Source organism: Muntiacus reevesi, chromosome 3 (genome assembly GCF_963930625.1).
Source record: "Muntiacus reevesi chromosome 3, mMunRee1.1, whole genome shotgun sequence".
Classification (NCBI taxonomy): Eukaryota; Metazoa; Chordata; class Mammalia; order Artiodactyla; family Cervidae; genus Muntiacus; species Muntiacus reevesi.
The window spans coordinates 176,486,409-176,500,273 of record NC_089251.1 but is presented as its reverse complement, the minus strand read 5'-3'; the positions used below and the strand labels follow the sequence as shown (position 1 = coordinate 176,500,273).

Here is a 13,865-nt window from a genome sequence, read left to right as displayed (position 1 = left end):
TCCTTCTTTCCAAAGATACTTTCTCCCTAAAAATGATGGTCTTTGAACATGTAAAGTATGTGCGTGCGTTCTCAGTCATGTCTGACTCTTGGGCGATGCTATGGACTGTAGCCTACCAGCCTGCTCTGTCCATGGGATTTTCTAGGTAAGAATACTGGAGTGGATTGCCATTTCCTCCTCCAGGGGATCTTCCAGACCCAGGGATCAAGCCACTATCCTACATCCTCTCCATTGACAGGCAGATTCTTCACCACTGTGCCACCTGGGAAGCCTGTTTAACATGTAAACACCAAATCAATAAGATAAGTTAGTTGCTCCCAGCTCCCTAAAAAGCAAATCCCTTCACCACAATTAATCTAATTTGCACAATCATTACTTTAAGAAGACATTATCCACCCAAATCTCTGTGGTCATAACCCAAACTCCTAAGGTGTGCAATCCATAAAGCTTTGCAATCTAGTTATTGTACTGAAAGAAGGAAAAGAGGGAGGGGGAGGAGGAGAGGGAGGCTTGATTGACTTGTATCGATGAGACAGCCCTGAGCAACACAAGGTCCCTAAGTTGGAAAGGCAATTGAAAGCCACTCCTAGAATATTTAAATCCATATGGTAGGAGAAGCTAAAGGCAAAGGAGAAAAGGAAAGATATACCTATTTGAATGCAGAGTTCCAAAGAAAAGCAAGGAGAAATAAGAAAGCCTTCTTCAGTGATCAATGCAAAGAAATAGAAGAAAATAATAAAAAGAGAAAGACTAGAGATCTCTTCAAGAAAATTAGAGATACCAAGGGATCATTTCATGCAAAGATGGGCTCAATAAAGATCAGAAATGGCATGGGCCTAACAGAAGCAGAAGATATTAAGAAGAGGTGGAAAGAATACACAGAAGAACTGTCTAAAAAAGATTTTAATGACCCAGATAACCACCAAGGTATGATCATTCACCTAGGGCTAGACATCCTGGAGTGTGAAGTCAAGTGAGCCTTAGGAAGTATCACTATGAACAAAGCTAGTGGAGGTGATGGAATTCCAGCTGAGCTATTTCAAATCCTAAAAGATGATGCTGTGAAAGTGCTGCACTAAATATGCCAGCAAATTTGGAAAACTCAGCAGTGGTCACAGGACTGGAAATGGTCAGTTTTCATCCCAATCCCTAAGAAAGGCATTCCCAAAGAATGCTCAAACTACCACACAACTGAACTCATCTCACACACTAGCAAAGTAATGCTCAAAATTCTCCAAGTCAAGCTTCAACTATGTGAACTGTGAACTTCCAGATGTTCAAGCTGGTTTTAGAAAAGGTAGAGGAACCGGAGATCAAATTGCCAACACCCTTTGGATCATAGAAAAGCAAGAGAATACCAGAAAAATATCTACTTCTGCTTTATTGACCACGTCAAATCCTTTGACTGTGTGGATCACAACAAAATGTGGAAAATTCTTCAAGAGAAGGAAATACCAGACCACCTTACCTGCCTCCTGAGAAATCTGTATGCAGGTCAGGAAGCAACAGTTAGAACTGGACATGGAACAACAGACTGGATCCAAATAAGAAAAGGAGTACGTCAAGGTTGTATATTGTCACCCTGCTTATTTAACTTATATGCAGAGTACATCATGAGAAATGCTGGGCTGGAGGAAGCACAAGCTGGAATCAAGATTGCCGGGAAAAATATCAATAAACTCATACATGCAGATGATACCACCCTTATGGAAGAAAGGAAGAGGAATTCAAGAGCCTCTTGATGCAAGAGGAGAGTGAAAAAGTTGGCTTAAACCTCAACATTCAGAAAACTAAGATCATGGCATCTGGTCCCATCACTTCATGGCAAATAGATGGGGAAACAGTGGAAACTGGCTAACTTTATTTTGGGGGGCTCCAAAATCACTTCAGATGGTGACTGCAGCCTTGAAATTAAAAGACGCTTACTCCTTGGAAGGAAAGTTATGACCAACCTAGATAGCATATTAAAAAGCAGAGACATTACTTTGCCAACAAAGGTCTGTTTAGTCAAAGGTATGGTTTTCCAGTAGTCATGTATAGATGTGAGAATTGGACTATAAAGGAAGCTGAGTGTGGAAGAATTGATGCTTTTGAACTGTGGTGTTGGAGAAGACTCTTGAGAGTCCCTTCGACTGCAAGGAGTTCCAATAAGTCCATCCTAAAGGAAATCAGTCCTGAGTGTCCATTGGAAGGACTGATGTTGAAACTGAAACTCCAATACTTCGGCCACCTGATGTGAAGAACTGACCTCTTGGAAATGACCTTGATGCTGGGAAAGATTGAAGGCAGGAGGAAAAGGGGAGGACAGAGGATGAGATGGTTGGATGGCACCACCTACTCTATGAACATGAGTTTGAGTAAGCTCTGGGAGTTGGTGATGGACAGGGAAGTCTGGCGTGCTGCAGTCCATGGGGTTGCAAAGAGTCAGACACGACTGAGTGAATGAACTGAACTGAACTGTGTATATCAAGTATTTGTACAACAGGTGCATGATGCTACAGATGGACCTTAGCCTTAGAAATCAGCCCAGAAGACAACAGTGAGGTCAGTGATGAAATTCATCTGGAAAAGACAATTTGATGCAAATGTAACTCTCAGTAAGTCATTTTTGTTCAGGGTGGATTCTACTGACTTAGAATCTTCTAATGCAATTCACACTTTTCTAGTAACTGAAATCATCAGCGATATCTCAAAATTTATGAGTCATAGAGCATTCATCATATAATAAACTGAATCTTACTTTTTTCAGTTATTTAGGGGATGTTCAAGCCAATGTTCTAAGTTAGGGTTGGGTACATTTTTTCTGTGAAGGGCCAGATAGCACATATTTTAGCCTTTTCAAGACTTTCAGACTCAACAATCTTTAGCACAAAAGCAGCCATAAGTGAAAAGTCATGGCTGTGTATTTACAAAAATGGAGGGCAGATTTTGGGCCATAGGTCATAGCTTTTTTTTTTTTTTTTTAATTTTTTTTTTCTTTTAGGTCATAGCTTATCAACCCCAGCAAAAATCCAAGTCAACATCTAAATTATGTTACACCATAAAATTAAATACCAATTTATCAGTCTTTCCATTTGAAAATTTTATCAAGTAACTGTGTGATTTCTTTTTTTACCAGCTTCAAGTAACTTTAGTGATTTAGAGCTAAAACTATAATAAGTGTTCATGGTAAATGATCAATAACTACTTGTTGGGTGGATAATGGGATGTATCAAAAAGCAGCCTCTCAATCATGCTATATCTCCAGATGCTCCAAGTTTTTTTTAACTCTCTGAATCACATCTTCCTTTGTGTTATGCTGAGGTTTTCTTTATTATAGCATGTTGATTTTTTTCAGTTTCATCATTACAATGAAACTAGCTTATTTAAGAAAGTAGATACAAGTACTACAAGGTACATAATTGCTTAGCCCCAAAACTTAAGGACAGGGTTTCCCTGGTGGCTTAGTGGTAAAGAATCAGCCTGCCAAGGCAGGAGACATGGGTTCAACCCTTGATCCAGGAAGATGCTGTGGAACAAGTAAGCCCATGTCCCACAACTATTGAGCCTGTGCTCCAGAGCCCAGGAGCCATAACTACTCAAGCCCATGTGCTTTAGAGCCTGTGCGCTACAACAAAAGAATAGCCCCCACTTTCTGCAACTTGAGAAAAGCCTATGCAGCAAGGAAGACCCAGCCTAGCCAAGAATAAATTTTAATAAAGATTTTTTTTTTTAATTTAAGGACAGAGTTTTGGGGGGAATTTGAAATGTTTCATAGTTTACAAAGTTTATACAGTACAGACACTGTATTATATGTCACGTCCCCACATCCCTCAAAGTTTGCAGTAGCACCATTAATCAAACATAGCATTTCTCTAGTGAAACACATGAATATTCATATTAAATAAGATAAACAGAGATTATACTAATCCAGCCATTCTCAAAGTATAATTTATGGATCCTTGGGAATCTTCACGAAGTCAAAGTTATTTTTATAAAAATACCTTTTTCACTCTTAATCTCTTATGAATATATAGCAAAGTTTTCAAGGGGCTGCATGCTGTGTGATAGTACGGTAGATTAAATGTAGAAGCAGAAATGAGAATCTGGCTGTCTCTATTAAGCAAGAGTGAAAAGAGATTTGAAAGAATAGTAAATAATGCCACTCTTCTTACTAAAATTTGGTTTGGAAAAATATAGTAGAAATTTTCATAAACTATCACTTATGCTAATATGTGATGATCTTGTTATTTTTAAATAAATGCAAAGTAATACTTTTTAACTTTTCATTTTAATTTCTAATGTGGTAACTGGATAGATACAACTCACATCAGCAAAAGAATTTTGGGGTCCATGATAATTTTCAAGAATGAAAGTCCCAAGACTAAACTGAAATGTCTTATAACTGCTATAAAAAGTTAACATCAGTTCAAGACAAATTTAGCTGCCAAGTGAAGGGAAGTGAGTTGAAAGTTGCTCAGTCAGGTCTCTCTTCACAACCCCATGAACTATACAGGCCACGGAATTCTCCAGGCCAGAATACTGGAGTGGGCAGCCTTTCCCTACTCCAAGGGATCTTCCCAATCCAGGGATGGAACCCAGATCTCCCAAATTGCAGGTGGATTCTTTTACCAGCTGAGCCACAGGGAAAGCCCAGTGGCCAAATGAGTTCAGCAAAAACTTTCAAATTTCTGAGCATATGAAAGTCACAATTACAGTTGAGGGACCGTTGGCTTTTTAGGAAGTCTGATATTAGAGGCTGCTTCATGTTTATTCTAAAGCAAAGTCCAAACCCTGGTGTCTTCAGTTTAGGAGGCTTTTGTAGGTTGGAAATTAAATGCCTGCAGGATCCAGGCAGGTAAATGAATTGTGTGAAACAAGGGAATTGGAGACTGTGATACTTGGCCTATGTGATGCCTTGCAGAAGAGCCTGGCTTTACTAAACCTTTAGAATTCAATAGGGCTTCCCTGGGGCCTCAAACTGTAAAGAATCTGCCTGCAATGCAGGAGACCCAGCTTCCATACCTGAGTTGGGAAGATTCCCTGGTGAAGAGAATGGTTACCCATGCCAGTATTCTTGCCTGGAGAATTCCATAGACAGAGGAGTCTGGCAAGCTACTGTCCACGGAAAGCTACTGTCCACGCAATGAGTCAGGCATGACTGATACGCTAACATGGACCAATTGAGTAAAATTCAATAGCAACTGGAAATCTAGTATTTTTAAGTGAAAGTTTCCTGTTGTATTTGCTATTTAAACAGTTTTTTTAAAGAACACTTGATAAATCAGAAACATCCACTGGTTCTTGTCCATGTGATGCTCGAGCACTTATGTTAGGGGAAACACACCGACTGAAACCCCCCACCCTGGCCAGGCACCATAGCAGCCATCTGTGTGAGTTTATTTTATGCCAGGAGGTCCTGGTAAGGAACACAGAACTAACAAGACACCACCAACCGGAAGAGTTTGGGGGAAGTCAAAAGGAGATGTCATATGTCCTCCCACCTCCCAGAATCCTTCTCATTGGCATCCATCCTGGCTGAGCAATGAATGCGCCACCAGGGAGGACCTGAGTCAGAATGATTGGCCAGAGACAACCTGGAAACTAACCCCATTATCATAAAACCAGGGACCGCAAGCTGCGTAGCAGAGCACTTCTCCTGGGTTCCTCACCCTACCGCTCTCCACCTTCCCAATAAAGTTTCTTGCTTTGTCAGCATGTGTGTCTCCTCGGGCGATTCGTTTCCAAGTGTTAGACAAGAGCCTCCTTTCAGGCCCTGGAAGAGGCCCCCCTTCCTGCTTACATGGACTCTGGGCCACATAAGTCTCCTGCCCGCCCTTGAGAAATGCTGACTGAATCTTAGTTCCCTTTCTCTCAAGGGCGTGGACAGATGGAAGTGGTGACCAGATGTGACAGCAAAAGGCATGGGGAAGCTCCACCACTGACCCCACTGTTATTGCGGGCTCAGCTCCAAGATCATACAGTTTGAAAAGTCAGCTTTGTCAAATTCCTTGACCTCAGTTTTCACTTTGAAACAATCACTTTGAATTTTCTTTCACATATTAGTTACAGAGATATAAACAAACTGCTGTACCTTCTGAATGCTAGTTATTGATTTCCAAATGTTAATAACACAACTCAGAAACATCTTTCACTACAAATATTCTGAGGAATACAGATCATGGGATGATAATAATTGAACATGTATAATTATTGTGATTTTTCTTTTTCTCAGTTTGATCTCATATGGTGGATAAATACTGTGCTAATTTGGTTATAAATAAAGTGTTGGTCAAAAAACAATGCATCTCACCTCTCTATCCATTTGCCTTTCTAATAATTGAGCCATTTCCTGTTTCTTATGATTATTTAAAAAAGCACTTTCATTGTGGAAATTTTAGAAAATATAGAAAAGTACAAACAACATAATAAAAGTCATTAAGGATCTCACCATCTAGAGATAACTAGGACTGCATTTACAGGGATAGTTACAGGTATAGATGTATTTACATGCTCATGCAAAAAAATTTTCATATGTGTGTAATCTCCAAATACATACATAGGTAGATATACAATGGAGTAGGAAATGACAACTCATTTCAGTATTCTTTCCTGGAAAATTCCATGGACAGGGAAGTCTGGTGTGCTACGGTAAATAGGGTCACAAAAGAGTTGGACACATCTGAGAACGCAGTCACACATGCACATAGATATTAAGTTCAGCTCAGTTCAGCTGCTGTCATGTCCGACTCTTTGCGATCCCATGGACTGCAGCACGCCAGGCTTCCCTGTCCATCACTAACTCCTGGAGCTTGCTCAAATTCATTGAGTCAGTGAAGCCATCCAATCATCTCATCCTGTGTCATCCCCTTCTCCTCCTGCCTTCAACCTTTCCCAGAATCAGGGTCTTCTCAAATGAGTCTGTTCTTCCCATCAGGTGGCCAAAGTATTGGAGCTTCAGCTTCAGCATCATCCCTTCCAATGAATATTCAAGACTAATTTCCTTTAGGATTGATTGGTTTGATCTCCTGGCAGTCCAAGGGACTCTTAAGAGTCTTTTCCATATATATGCGTTAGTATACTGTATTGGTGTTTATCTTTCTGGCTTACTTCACTCTGCAAAATGGGCTCCAGTTTTATCTATCTCATTAGAACTAATTCAAATGTATTCTTTTTAATGACTGAGTAATATATGGAATTTAGAAAGATGGTAATGATAACCCTATACGCAAGACAGAAAAAGAGACACAGATGTATAGAACAGACTTTTGGACTCTATGGGAGAAGGCGAGGGTGGGATGTTTTGAGAGAACAGCATCAAAACATGTATATTATCAAGTGTGAAACAGATCGCCAGTCCAGGTTGGATGCATGAGATAAGTGCTCGGGGCTGGTGCACTGGGATGACCCAGAGGGATGGGATGGGGAGGGAGGTGGGAGGGGGGTTCAGGATGGGGAACACATGTAAATCCATGGCTGATTCATGTCAATGTATGGCAAAAACCACTACAATATTGTAAAGTAATTAGCCTCCAACTAATAAAAATAAATGGAAAAAAAGAGAAAAAAATGTAGAAAATAAACTGGTAAATATTACAAAAAAAAAAAAAGAGAGTCTTTTCCAACATCACAGTTCAAAAGCATCAATTTTTCAGTGCTCAGCTATTTGTATAGTCCAATTCTCACATCCATACATGAATACTGGAAAAACCATAGTTTTGACTAGTTGGACTTTTGTCAGCAAAGTAATGTCTCTGCTTTTTAATATGCTGTCTAGGTTGGTCATAGAAATGGTAAAATTAGGGTAATATTTTATATTCAATTTTGACTTCTGCTTTTTTTTTAAATTAATGAGCACTTGTAGGTTTGATTTCGAAGTGGAATTTCTCATTTTACTGACTCACAGCTCTGAAACAAAGCAAGGGAAGACTGCAGCAGAGCCTATCTCAGTGAGGACACACAAATAGGAGCTATTATTATAAATGAGAGCCATGAGTCAGGCCAGCCCTAACAACTATCTGTTTTTCCTCCTGCTCTCTGACTCACATGTCTCCTTTTCTATAATATCTGGTGGGTTCCTGAATGCATGTGAACTACTTCTCAGCACTTGGACTATTTATGAGGAAATGATTACCGAGAAACTAAAGTCTGTCTTCCAGACAGTGTCCCTAGCCTTCCTGTACACAGAAACCTGGTTATTATTTACATGCAGCAAATTCTACTAGAGTCTGAAATGACCCAGTCCTCCAGCAGCTTCTGACATAGCTTGGGAGATATAATGCAAATACAAAGAAAGATGAATATCAGTGATAGATATGCTAATTTAATAAGTTAAATAAATCACTAGAGTAGCTAGTATAAAATAATAGGTGTGCCAGAACAGCGCATAAGTTTCTTTTCTAGATCGACCTCATTCTGGCCCAGATTGAAAGGAAATTCAACTTGAGTCAGTAGCAAGGGTTCCCCTCCCTGAGTTTATGCAGCATCCAGGTCTGGGTAGTTCATTGATCGCCTGCTCACATGAATGATTTTGAGATACCGTTGTTTGGTCTGCATGATTTCTTCAGGATCAAAGACTCTGCCACTTTGAAGCTCTGCATAGGGATTGACAGTTCTTGGAGAGGCTGAATTCTGGCATCTAGGGGGCAGCCTCCCTTCGCATAACCACAGCTAAGCCCTATCAGTTTGCCCCTGCCCCTGGGATGTTGCCTTAGAAATGCTACCCATTCTCCATTCTGTTGTGAGCCTCAGCACTCCCTGCTTCCTGTCCTATATCAGAGGAGACTCACTTAGCTTCCTCTCAAAGACAATCTCCTCTCCCTACTGCTACTCCAGGGCACTAATATCACCAGTTCAATGGCTTATGGTCTTACAAAACACAGGAAAAGCTGCTGACTTCTCACGAGGCAAAATTCCTAAGGGTCTGGCTACCTATTTGAAATGAATGAAGGGACATATAAGGAGAAAGCATGCCAGCAAATATTTCTACAGGAGTTGAGAAGTGGCTGTCATCAATGAGCTTTGAAATTATTTAGCAAGGTTCATGGAAGAAATAATTCTAAATCTGAGACCTGGTGGATGGATCAGTCTTGAACAAGTAGAGAAGCAAGTAGAATTTTTCTAATTAGAAATTCTCTAATTTTCTAATTAGAATTTACTTTCTAAGTAAGTAGAATTGCCATGAGCAAGAAGGTAGTATGGGAACAGTTCTATCCTAGTCAGGACCTGCAAAGACTAGTTAGTTGGGAGCTCTTGAGGCAGGGTAGACATGTATAGAGATGCAATGGTCAGTTTGTAGAAGGTGTTGAATGTCAGATTATTGCTACAGCCATTTTACTTGTTTTGCAGACAACAGAAAGCAGTAAAGGCTTTTCTGAGGACTATATCATTGAAAATGTGATCAGACAGAGAATCATGGCCAAAGTCATCTTAGGGTGATTGCTAGAGAAGGCTTCTCTGAGGAAGTGTGTCTTGGGGTTGCACCATGGAGGGTAAGGTCAAGCCCTCCTTCAAAAGTGGATATTAATATGGAGATTGACAAAGTCATACAGGCACTAGGAGTTTATTATTCATATAATAGGGTTTGTGGGGAGAGCCGAGAAAGATATGAGAGCAAAAAATATCTAAGCCAATTCAAATGCTCAACAAAGGGAGACCATGTGGCTTTGTTTTGGTTGTGGTGGGGATGGGGCAAGGGTTCCCACATGCAGGTTGGGGCTTGCATGATGTGGACATCCCATCTGTAAGTGTGCCAAGGGATGGAGGGTATAGGCTTTCTTAGTGGCTTACCCAGACGAGCAGGGCTTGAAGATATGTAGAATCAAGCATCTAAAATAAACTCAGACTCTTTATTACATGGTGATATTTTAGCTGAAACCAGAGGGTGGAAGAGGCAAGAGAAGACCTAGAGGAATAGCCTTCCAGAGAGAAGAAATGTAACCAAAAAACCCAAAGCCGTAAAAGGCCTTGAATGGTTAGGAAACAGAGAGGCCAGTGTACTTGCAACACGGAAAGTAGGGAAAGATGAGGCTCAGGTCAGTTCACTTCAGTTGCTCAGTCGTGTCTGACTCTTTGCAGCCCCATGAATTACAGCACACCAGACCTCCTTGTCCATCGCCAACTCCTGGAGCTTACTCAAACTCATGTCCATTGAGTCGGTGATGCCATCCAACCATCTCATCCTCTGTCCTCCCCTTCTCCTCCTGTCTTCAACCTTTCCAAGCATTGGGGTCTTATCCAGTGGGTCTGTTCTTCACATCAGGTGGCCAAATTATTGGAGTTTCAGCTTCAGCATCAGTCCTTCCAATGAATATTCAGGACTGATCTCCTTTAAGATGGACTGGTTGGATCTCCTTGCAGTCCAAGGGACTCTCAAGAGTCTTCTCCAACACCACAGTTCAAAAGCATCAATTCTTTGGTGCTCAGCCCTCTTTATAGTCCAGCTCTTACATCCATACATGACTACTGGAAAAACCAAGGCTTTCACTAGATGGACCTTTGTTGGCAAAGTAATGTCTCTGCTTTTTATTATGCTGTCTAGGTTGGTCATAACTTTTCTTGCAAGGAGCAATCTTCTTTTAATTTCAAGGCTGCAGTCGCCATCTGCAATGATTTTGGAGCCCCCCAAAATAAAGTCTGTCACTGTTTCCATTGTTTCCCCATCTATTTGCCATGAAGTGATGGGACCAGATGCCATGATCTTATGATCTTAGTCTTCTAAATGTTGAGTTTTAAGCCAATTTTTTCACTTTCATCAAGAGGCTCTTTAGTTCTTCTTTACTTTCTTCCATAAGGGTGGTGTCATCTGCATATCTGAGGTGACCGATATGTCTCCCAGGAATCTTGATTCCATCTTTTGCTTCCTCCAGCTCAGCCATTCTCATGATGTACCCTGCATATAAGTTAAATAAGCAGGGTGACAATATATAACCTTGACGTACTCCTTTTCCTATTTGGAACCAGTCTGTTGTTCCATGTCCAGTTCTAACTGTTGCTTCCTGACCTGCATACAGGTTTCTCAAGAGGCAGGTCAGGTGTCTGGTATTAGAGAGGCCAGATCATGCCAAGAGTTTAAATTTAAATCAAGAATAATGGGAAGTCAAGAAGCAAGAGTTAGAACTGGACATGGAACAAAAGGAAGATTCTGAAGCTGGTAACACATCATTATGTACCTGCTGGGGGAAATCGCCTACCTTGGCTCCTTTCTTCTGACAAGACAGTAGGATTTATTATGGGCATGAGTATGGAGGGGACAGTGCCAAGGCTCTCATGAGTGCAGGGCCCACCATTGGGCCAGAGGGCCAGGAATAGGGGTATATTTGACCCCACAGCCATCTGAGATGGACCACTTTTCTGCCACCATGTTTTCAAATGTTTTCAAATTCATCTGCATTAAAGTTAGAAAATCCCCCTTCTTGGAGAAGTGGAGCTTCTGGCTGCCAGGGAACTTGAACTTGACTCTGTGGAGGGCCTCAGTCACAACCTTGTTCTGCAGGTTGGTGCAGATGGACATTATGACTTAACCAATGTGGACCCTGGCCACTGCCCTGGGGCTTTCCAAAGGCACCGCATATACCTACCTGTCTGGAGCCTAGATTGTGGACAGCATGCCGGTCATGAACGTCCACTGTAAAGGGCTGTATTCAAGTTCCTTAGGGCAACTCATGCAGGCAACAGGCTGCATACACTACCGAGGAGGCTGCTACTTGCAGCCATTGCACACGGGATCCCAGGGGAAAATGGCACAGTTGGCTTGTTTCGTTCATGCTAAGTCGCTTCAGTCATGTTCGACTCTGTGCAACCCCATGGACTGTAGCCCGCCAGGCTCCTCTGTCCTTGGGAGTCTCCAGGCAAGAATACTAGAGCCGGCCGCCATGCCCTCCTCCAGGAGATATTCCTGACCCAGGGATCGAACCCACTTCTTTTACATCCTCTGCATTGGCAGGTGGGTTCTTTACCACTGGTGCCACAAAGGAAGCCTACAGTTGGTTTAGTTGGCTGCAAACTGTTGCTTCTTTATTAGGAATCTCTGCATCAAAGCTCACATCACTTATTGTTAGCTATAAGAGTTAGCTCTAGTGATAGATCTTAAATAACTGCCCATTTGTTTTCAAAAGCAATTGTTGTTCAAAACAACCATCCCTTTAATAAGAATATAATGTAATAGTTTCCTATTCATTTAGTTTATGACCAGAGTGATTTCTGGAACTTCTGAAACAATTGCACCCCATATTCCTAACGATCACAACGTTGCCTTTGCACTCCTGATGTAGGCTTGGGGACAGGAAGTCACCAAATGTCAGTATTACATTCATCTTTAGAACCTGGAAATGCGTAGGACCTCAGTGGGGTGGAATGTGCCCATGGTGATGTGGGTCCCTGGGAATCTTGACAATTTTGTCTTTAAAGTTGTTAATCTATTTGAGAAATATGCTTCTGTCTTTGACTTCACAAGATTTATGTTCTTGATCATCTAATTTTACATCTTAAATTTTAATATCCTTTAATATACTTTTAATATCATACTATTTCAGAATTTACATTCTACAAAAATAAAATAAAGTCAGTGCCAAATCAGTATTATTGCGTGCCCAACTCTTTTTGGTTGCTATTTCCCAGAATCTTTTTCTTTTTTTTGCTGTTTGTAAACTGACATGCACATATATATCTTAGGATTTACCTGGTGATCCAGCAGTTAAGAATCTGCCTGACAGTGGAGTGGATGCAGGACTGATCCCTGGCTGGGGAAGGTTCCACATGTTGCGGGGCAGCTAAGCTTCTATGCCACAACGACTGAAGCTTGTGCCCTAGAGCCTGTGCTCTGCAACAAGAGAAGTCATCACAGTGAGCAACCCATGCACTGCAATGAAGAATAGCTCATGCATAACAACCAAAGACCCAGAGCTGCCAAAAATAAATAAATAGAATTTTTTTAAAAGAAATATCTTGACAAATTAACATATATGATATTTTACATTTTGACTTAGCAAATGAATTTAAGACTTAGGTATTCCCAAGTTAATACTTAGAGCAAGCAGATAGCTATGGAATGTGATTTTGGAGACAAGGAGTTTCTCTCTTGTTGCTCACCACGAAGCTTTACCTTTCTACCACCTGGCAGTCAGGGACTGAACTCAGGGGAGGCAAGAGAAGCTCCTCGGGTGATAAATCTAGGGTGCTCACGCTCGTGTCGTGGGAATACCTCCTTGAATTTTGCATCCAACGCACCACTTACCTGGCTCTCATCCAGGCCCTGGCAGCAGACCATTTGGGATAAAACTCAGGACAGGTTAATATGCAAATATGCTCTCTAAACAGTATAACACGCTGTCATTAATGACCAGCTAATGGAGCCAGCTTATTAGATTAGGACCCATCCCACCAAAAATGTTCTTAGGAAATGGAACACTGAACAAATCAGTTGTGAGGAGCAGAAAGCATTTGAAAAGGTTTGAAGCCTATGGTGCTGCTTCAAACACAAAAGGCACAGCATAGACCATGACCAAGAAATAGCAACTGATCGGCCTAGTGTGGCCGGGGGCAGGCAGGGGTGCTGGCCTGAGGAAGGAGGAAGTCAGTGGATCTCTGGAAAGGATACGAGAGTCTTGGAAAACTCAGTTTTGTGTGTGTGTGTGTGTGTGTGTATGGATGGCCATATACATCACATATATAATATTTCATGTGTATTACTCATGTACATAAACTGTATAGTACATATACATCCAAGTACACATGTATATACACACATGTACATATATTTACACACACACCATGTGTGTATGTGTATTTAGGGGTAGGGGTGGGAAGTCTTATAGTGGACACAAAGGTAACAAATTCACTTCAGGTCCAGGGCTTACATTTACAAGGAAGGCCACCCAGCTAATCTG

General features: G+C 41.3%; 1 non-coding gene across 1 annotated transcript; it reads right to left on the bottom strand.

Moving 5' to 3' along the window:
• Nucleotides 1–11,613: 11,613 nt before the first annotated feature.
• Nucleotides 11,614–11,744, bottom strand: LOC136165786 (small nucleolar RNA SNORA70). The gene has a single exon (XR_010662763.1). It is a non-coding gene; the product is annotated as a small nucleolar RNA SNORA70 (small nucleolar RNA).
• Nucleotides 11,745–13,865: the final 2,121 nt, after the last annotated feature.